Here is a 9,090-nt window from a genome sequence, read left to right as displayed (position 1 = left end):
TAGGTCACACACAACACAATGTGTACGTTTCATAGGTCAGAATTCGATGGCATGGCAACTCCAACCTGCAAGAAGGGCTAGGAAATGTAGTTAAGTTCTGAAGTTGAAAGAAAAGGGAACAGAGTTTGATAAACACACAGCATTCTCAGCCACGAGCATTAGGAACAACAGGTTTATTAAATACTTAGCCATATGTATCATATATACATAGTTATTTTTATACATATGTAAACGCAAGTACTTAAAGGTATCTCTTCATATATACCTCTCATTTTGACCATCCATCTATCTCAACCAAGTATTGATATTAGTCTAGTCATGTTGTTTCTGTAGGTTATTCTGGTTTTTTGTGTACTCTTAGTCTGTGCTGATCTTTGCTCCCCTTTTTCAATGTCTTGCATCTTCCCTTATGTAACTGTCCTTGGTGGTTGTACTTCCAATAACTGTATTAGTCAAGTAATAGTACCTCATCTCACACTTTAGGTTTAACAAGAGATTTATTGGATTTTGGAATCCAACAAAGGTCGGAAACCTAAACCTTGGAAAGGATAAAGACATGGCTGAACCTCAAAAACAAACAGAGCACAGGATTCTAAATCCACCAGGGCTCTATATCTAACCTATCTTTTCTCTCTGAGTGTCAGATTCATTCTGTCTCTACAGAACAGCTGCTCAAATACGTCTGTAAATATTGTTTTTACATCTCAGGAAATCTACCACTGGAGAGAAACTCTTTCTTGATTTCAATTAAAAAATTCCACTTGGCTTAGTCATACACCCAACTCTGGATCAATCAAGGGCTTGTGGGAAGGTCACATAGGATAATAGCAGTTCTCATAGGAATGAGATCCTTGTGAAATACGTGCAGCAGTTTGTTGAAGAAGTGGGGTGGGAGAAAAAGGTGATGTTTGGGAGGTGGGAAGTGATGGTTTTAGAAACAAGAAGTGGTACTAGGAGGCAAAATAATAAATTTACTTCTGTAGAAACTCACAGATTTTCTCAGCAAAATTCTTAGTTCAGCTATTCTGTAAAAATTTGAAGACCTTACTGGAAACTTACTCTTTATTATTATATTTTATTTTCTCCTTTCTATTTTCCTGGCTCTTTTAAATCATGATTTACTTCTTTTGTATTTTGTTTTGTTTCCTAAGTTATCCTTTTAGCCTCTTTGAAGCTCCAGGAAGTGTACAATATTCTACTGCCCTTCACTGCTGTCTACCAACCTATGTGATTCTTAGCATTATTATCTGAAGCTGCATTCTCCCTTTGACCACACAGTCCCTAAAAATATACCCTTATAGGTGGGCCTTCGAACATTTTTTAATGTAACCAAATAGAAAGTATTTTACACATCATGACTTAGTACAGACTCACGTATGTATACACATTATGTTTATATAGTTGAGAAAAGTTTTGTGGAAAATGCCTATCTTTATGGTTTGTAATGAACTCTCATATTTGTTTTAATATATTTCATTTGTAAATGCTGATCACAAGCACCTAAATTTATTTCATGATCATCTCCTCTAGTTGACTCACTCTGGCCATCTAATCTCCTAGCATATAAACTGTGTGGGGTACACTGGCCAATGTCATCTACAGGCCCCAATGGCTACCTGCTAAACATGCAGATCTGATATTACCTAACCTGCTCCTCTTGGACGTCATAGAGTGTCTATGGCATTATCAACCCTAGAACAACTGGAGCATTCCATCATCAAGAACTGGAACGCCAAATTTCTGGGTTATAGTCTATCCACAAGAAGCTAGTGATTACTGCCAAAGTTTTAACACTTCTGGAATGAAGAGCTCTCCGAACCTGAGTTTTCTTATTTATAAAATAGTAGTAAAAATGATGCAGGGCCCTTCCCCAACAGAAACTAACCATCTACAATGTAAAAATCCTGAATAGTATGTCCTAAACAGCATGGCAACAATCATGAATAAAGTACCACAAAGTAGCATGTGTGCACCCTACAATCTCCCTGCTTGGAGGGGTTACTTATTTCTCTACTGTTTTCAAGTAAATCTTCATTGTAAGTTGCTTAATCAAGACTTGATGAAATAATAAGACTTTACCAGGGAGAGGGGCAATGGGCAGTGGACATTCCAGACTAAATGAACATCAGAACAAATAACAAGTCGTATTATCATGTTTTTCACTTTATACACATATCATTTGAGGACTCCTCAGATGGGATAATTACAGTATAATAGTAATAATAGCAATCACATACGCTACAGTGACAGAATGCCAGCTATTCCACCTGCTTTATTTAATTCTCATGACAATCTTTGATATGGGTATGATAAATATTATTATCCGTCTCACAATGTAGTTATGGCACGTTAATTTGCCCAAGGTCATACAACTAGAAGTTTTGGAATTAGAATTTAAACCCTGGTCTGTCTCATTCCCTGGTAGGATCTTTTAATCACAGACCTGTTTACTTTCTCAGCTCCCAGCCACCAGGCTATGATTCATCATTTCCAAAGTTGTTGCTACCGTAATCAATGATACACATGTTTTGACTGTTACATAGAAATTTTTGCAAAGCAGCTCTTTTAGTTGTTAATCATGTCTCCTTCTGTAGCTGGATTGTCCAATATGGCAGCCATGGCTAATTAAATTTAAAGTAATTAAAATAAAGTAAAATTAAAAATACAATTTTTCATTTGTACCACCTACATTTCAAGCCACACATGGCTTGTGGCTACCAACTTGGACAGGATACATGTGCGCGTGTGTGCATGCGCACACACACACACACACATGCATTTCCATTGTTATGGAAAGTTTCTAGGTGGGTTGCACTGAAGAACAATTTGAGGCACAGACATTCAGACCATTACCTATGCTCCCTGAGTCAATTTAATATGATTTCATTCTATTTTATTCCCTCTCAGCTTCCTTAGTTCATACTCATGAAAATTAATTTCCTATATCCTGAGAAAATATCAGCTATTATAAATTTATATTTATATTTTTTGTATGTATTTCATTATTAGAGGTATAATAATTAATAAAAAGGAAAAATAAAACTAATTTCTAAAATTAATCAAACATTTATTTAATTCTGATTGTCCCATTATAGCGCAGTTCCACTAAGTCATCAGAAATGAGGTTATTGTAAATGAACATCTTGGCTGTGTCTATACAGCTTTGGTATGTTTGAGTCACTCATTCTTTCTTTATCTTTCATCAAACTTGCACTGAGTGACAGTTTGACACAATGATTACATAAAAATATGATCAAGTAATCTTGGATCTCATAGGCATTACTAGAATGTGCCCTCCATGGGTTAGCATTTTCATTGGCTTGTACTTTGCTATATCTCCATCATCATTTGGCATATAATAAAAATCTCCAAAATACATTTTTGAATGAGTGAATGAAATAATGTGGATTAAAAAAGATGTATACATGTGTGCGTGTTTTGGCCATGAAAAATATGGTAAAAGAAGCTGGCCAAAATCCTAACTCCATTCCTTTTGCCCACTCCCTGTAGACATGGTTTTATTGTAATTCAATTTTAAGCAAAAAATTTCTCACATAAAAACTTCAAATAAATTTCAAACGTGTTACTTAGATTCTGCTTTTCCTAATAGGTTTAAAATGTAAGCTAAATTATAAATTGAAACAGCAGGCCTAAAATTAGATATGAATTCCTTTGTGGTACTGGCCATCACACTTCACATATCTGATTCTGTAGAAGCATTATTGGAATTATGCCGGGGTGAACCCCAGATGTTCAAGCAACACTCACTTTTCCAGGCAAAATTAAAATATAAACCCTTCACTCTGGCAGCCGAAATGCTTAAAGTTGGCATGAAGCCTCTCAGAGACTAATGAGAAAGACAAGAATGATAACACTACATCGAGATTCTATTTCATTATTCATCCCCTACTCTCTATGGAGGCTTTACAAACATTAGCTGATGCTCAGAAATATCCCTGGGAGGTAGTGTATCATTGATGTCTTTGTCTTGTACTGTGGAAACTGAGGCACAAGGAAATATGAAATTATTTGAGCAAGTTCATCTAAAAATATATCAACTGCAAAAGACTAGAAACCACATTTTAAAAAATTTCAAACTCTTGACACAGTCTTTATTAAAGTACTAAATATATATAGAATAAAATGTTGTAATAGCCAAACCATTTTTTGGTTTGGCTATTATTTTAGATCCTTATAATTTGATACATACAGCTATACTGAAAGGAAGAAAAAGTTGTTTCTGAATTCCTCTGCCTTTGGAGAAAGTATGGTGATATAACCTGGGAATAATACTTCTTGTGTAATACCCTAATGAACTGTTGGCATTAAAAATAATGCCCCAAATTATTTATAAGACCTTGGCATGCTCTCCAATTCACTGCGTGGCATTTCACCATGTTATTAAATAATATTAAAATATTATTTTAACAATATAACAATATTCCACAACATAGCTATATTATAGATAGTTGTTTATCATTTTTTGGATATGTAACTCTGACAATATTTACTAATTTAAATAATGCTTCAGTGACTAACCTTGTATATAAATCTATTCTACTCTCCAATTATTTGTCATATAGCAGATTCCTTGAACTGAATGCAAAGGGCATGATTCAAAAGGTAGAGAAATTATTAACACTCTTTCAATATTGCTAATTTTCCCTTCTAAAAGGTAGTATCAATTTACTCACCCATTAACAACACAATTGGGTTTATTTTGAGGCACTTTCTCCAAACCTGAGTATAAATATTTTTCAAGCAAATATTTCTAAATTTTAAAGATAAACATTTGTATATCACAGATTGATGTGTGACTGAGTGTGGATATTTAACAAATGTTTAATACCTCCTTTTATTTTACCTTTAAAGAACAACTCTAAAACAAGCCTAAAGCAAATACTGGAATAATTATGTACTTGTTAAAAGAAATGAACTGTTATTAAACTACTGTACTAGTTAAATGTTATGAGGATAATTATAATAATGGACTTTTAACATTTTTTATTTTATTTGTAAAATATGTGTGCTATTCATTGACATCTATGAGGTGTCTTCAAGTATAGAAATTACGTTACTGGACCTCTTTTGGGATGTCATGGTAATAGAAGGAATACTCAGTAGGAGTCCAATACTCAGTAGATGTCCAAAATATCACATACCTATGAATTCTGGGTATGTGATTTGGTATGCTGTCAGATTTTAATCAGATAGTTTAAAATTTTTATACTTTCAAATGTTTAATTGAACAAATTATAAATTATTTATGACAGTACTCCTATGAAGTAGATGTTATAACACCTACCTCGTAAGACTACTGTCATAAATAAATGGGCAACATATGAAGAGGTATCAGGCATGTGTGGCACACAGTAGCTGCTCAATAAATATAAGACATTTTCCTCTTGTCATGGATTTATTTAACTTCAATAAGGCTTTGAGCTCTTTTCCCAGTGGAACTAATAAGTTTTTCATTATTCCATCAAGTATCTCTAACCAGTTAATCTCATTAGCACAATAAACAAATTATTTCTAAGACAGTTTGCTAAAGCCTAGAATCCTATGTAGAACCATGGAACATATCAAAGCCAGTCCTCTGATACAAGAATTGCACATCTTCCTATCTTTGAGAAAATCATATGCTAGCCAACTAAGCCACCCAATTAGAATCACTCCAGTGGATTTCAATTATAATTACTCATTCAACAATTTTCTGACCTAGACTTCTATATCCATCTCTCTAAGATCTCTCCATCTAGCTCTTTTTGGGAAAGCAATTCAGTAAGAATAAATGAACCAGTTTTTACTATTTAATTTATTATTGATTTTTTTGCTTAATTTATCATGTGACAAATATTTAGCACTGTATTAAAAAAATTCATCTGTAATTTCTTTCTTTTTGTAGACATCCTGTAGCTCTTTACATCTTAAGATACGGCTACGTATTTTAACTGTCTCTAGGTGTATGTTGATAAAGACACTATAGGACTGCTAACTTGTACCACTATATCTATACCTCTGAGAGTAATAGAATTCTTGGTGGGGGGCACATGGCACTGAGAATAAATAATAGGCTTTATTTAAGATACTCTAATTTGGGGTGTTTGGCAACTCACAACAAAATCTAATTCTAATTTATCAGTCATCTGATGAGTATAATTGTTAAGTGTATTTTAAATTCATTCTACATATATCAGTTTTTAACTACTAAACACAATATTCAAATCAAAAAATTTTTTAAAAGACAGACATATGTACTTAGCATCATAATTACATTGAGCAATCAACAGCATGGGTGCAAAAAATATCTACATTAAAACCCTTTGTTGGAACGCTTTACACTTTCCACAGAACAGAAACTAACATAACCTGTTATACAATTAGTCACAAAAACAGTCCTTATGTTTTTTGCCCATACACATGACTATTGTCTCAAACATGTCTTCTTTGTAGCAGCTAGGCCCTGCCACCACTGTGCTTGGCTGAGTTCACAAATCTGTGGTAACCTATTGCTTCCCTGTTGCTTCTCTGGCTCTTCTCTCCTACTAAGCTGTGTTTCCTGGCAGTAGTTAAAATCTTCTGCCACTTCCATAGTTACTGCTGCTACTGGAACTGCCATAGCCACCGTGGTTTCGTGGTTTGGCGAAGTATTGGCCTCCACCCACATAGGGGCCAGAGATTCTGGCTCCAAAGTTTCTTCCCTTCATCGGTCCAAAATTTGAAAACTGATTGTGATAATTGCCAAAATCATTGTAGCTTCCACCACCTCCAAAATTGCCTCCATCATCACCAAATCCATTATAGCCATCCCCACTGCCACCAAAGCTACTGAAGTTTCCTCCACAACCAAAGTTGTCATTCCCACCATAAACACCTCCACGACTACCACGAAAGTTTCCAGAACCATTTCGACCTCTTTGGCTGGATGAAACACTAGCCATCTCTTGTTTGGCAGGGCTTTCCTAACTTCATAGTTGTGGCCATTCACAGAATGGTATTTCTGAATGACAATCTTATCCACAGAGTCATGGTCATCAAAGGTTACAAAGACAAAGCCCCTTTTCTTGACACTGCCTCTGTCAGTCATAATTTCAATCACTTCAATTTTTCCATATTGTTCAGAATAATTTCTTAGGTGATGTTCTTCAGTGTCTTCTTTAATGCCACCAACAAATATCTTTTTCACAGTTAAGCGGGCACCTGGTCTTTGAGAATCTTCTCTTGAGACAGCTCTCTTTGGTTCCACAACTCTTCCATCCACCTTGTGTGGCCTTGTATTCATGGCTGCATCCACCTCCTCCACAGTGGCATATGTGACAAACCCAAAGCCCCTGGAGCACTTGGTCTTTGGATCTCTCCTTACCACATAGTCCTTCAGTATTCCCCATGGCTCAAATGGTTCCTCAGGCTCTCATCAGTTGTTTCAAAGCCCAGCCGTCCAGTGAAAAGTTTCTGCAGCTCTTCAGGCTCTTTCGAAGACTCTGACTAGACATGACAGTAGTAGGAAGAGAGACTTGAACGATGCTTCCTCAGCGGGTGGACAGAAAGGAGTAAGCTAACGAATCTCAAATTGGATTCGTTAACCATTTGTTGATTATTAGAAGTTCTATGGTTTGTTTCTCCAACTGAGAAACATTAGCTCTGATCTCTATGCCAAGCAATAATTTTTAATTGCATAACAACATTCTGTCCACCAAAAATTCTCACAAAGTCTTATGATCAGTTACTCCTCACAAACTTTTCTAATATAGTTAGTCAGAATTCTCTGTGTCTATAACCTAGTAGAAGGTATTGAATAGGAGAATTTGGCTTAGGATTTATGATGTATTCTACAATCTTCAGAGAGCTTTGCAATCATTGTCCACTTAATGAACACAATAGCCATGTAATGTAGGTAAGTATTATTATCCCACAATTGAGTAAAATGAGAGGTTCAGTGTCTTGCCTTGGGCGACATAGTTAGCAGGTAACAAATTAGAGATTAAGATTTGAAAATTTCTGACCCTCCATGTGTTGTCTTTTTTTCCATTCTCTAAAAAGCAACTACATTCTATTCTGGAAGAAGTTTAATTTCTGTAGAGGTTAAAATTATTCCTGAATATGAATTTTTAAATATATTTTAGGCCTTTGAATTATCTATTTTATGGAACCCATATTGCATTCACATGTAGTTTAAACCTTCCAATATTAACTGATACACATAATCCAAAATGAATAATTCATTCATTCAACAAAAGTATTACAGATGCTTAATAATACCATAAAATAGCTGGTGCTAAGGCTAAAAAGAGTCAATAAGCCAAGGTTCCTACCTTCAGTAATTTCTTTGTCATTAATAGTTTATATTATAAAGAAACATAAATATTAATAAAATATGTATATTTCACATATATGTTTAATATCCCCAAAATAATAATTTATACTAGAGAAAATTCAAGTAATCTTTAAAACCTATCCAACTTAATCAACATGCTATGTTTATTTTGCTTTAGATATAAAGGAGCTTTCAAGTCCAGTTCACTGTAGTTAATAAACCAATATAAAATTGCAAAGACATCTGGTTTATCCATAGTTATACACGTTAAATTGAGAAAAATTTTATTAAAATAGTGTTTTACAAAATATAGAGTTTAGTTCCAGGCAAGAAATTATTTAAACACAGAAAAACTTCAAGTCAAAGAGTGTTTTGTATGACTATATATAAACACTAAACTTGTGTTCCCTAAAATGTGGTATTTTCTTTGTGTGGGAAGAATTAATTCACTTTGTCTCTACGCTACAAAGGAGTGAATGTCACAGGAGAAAAGGCTTGAATTATTATAATCCCTAAGAGAAGTTATTGTAGATGATATTGGATAAGATGATTTCTAAAGGACCAATACCGTGTAACGAGGGAGTGGAATAGCCTAATGAATTTTGAGGCCCCTTATGCAATTAATGGCTTGAAGTGCTGTCTTCTGTTGTCTTTCTTATTGTTGATATTAACTTTGTTAAAATTATTTATTTGCTTTGTCTTTAAATATATTTTTAACCAGTAGAGCTTCCATTCTTCAATACATGCACAAAATCTTCCAATTTTAGGGTGTCATT

The 9,090-nt window shown here is 34.4% G+C and overlaps 1 pseudogene; it reads right to left on the bottom strand.

Moving 5' to 3' along the window:
• Positions 1–6,569: 6,569 nt before the first annotated feature.
• LOC469363 (heterogeneous nuclear ribonucleoprotein A1-like) lies at positions 6,570–8,333 on the bottom strand (annotated as a pseudogene).
• Between the last annotated feature and the right edge of the window lie 757 nt (positions 8,334–9,090).

Source organism: Pan troglodytes, chromosome 1 (assembly GCF_028858775.2).
Source record: "Pan troglodytes isolate AG18354 chromosome 1, NHGRI_mPanTro3-v2.0_pri, whole genome shotgun sequence".
NCBI classification, from domain to species: domain Eukaryota; kingdom Metazoa; phylum Chordata; class Mammalia; order Primates; family Hominidae; genus Pan; species Pan troglodytes.
The sequence above is the reverse complement of the archived record's forward strand: the minus strand, read 5'-3'. Positions and strand labels throughout refer to the sequence as shown.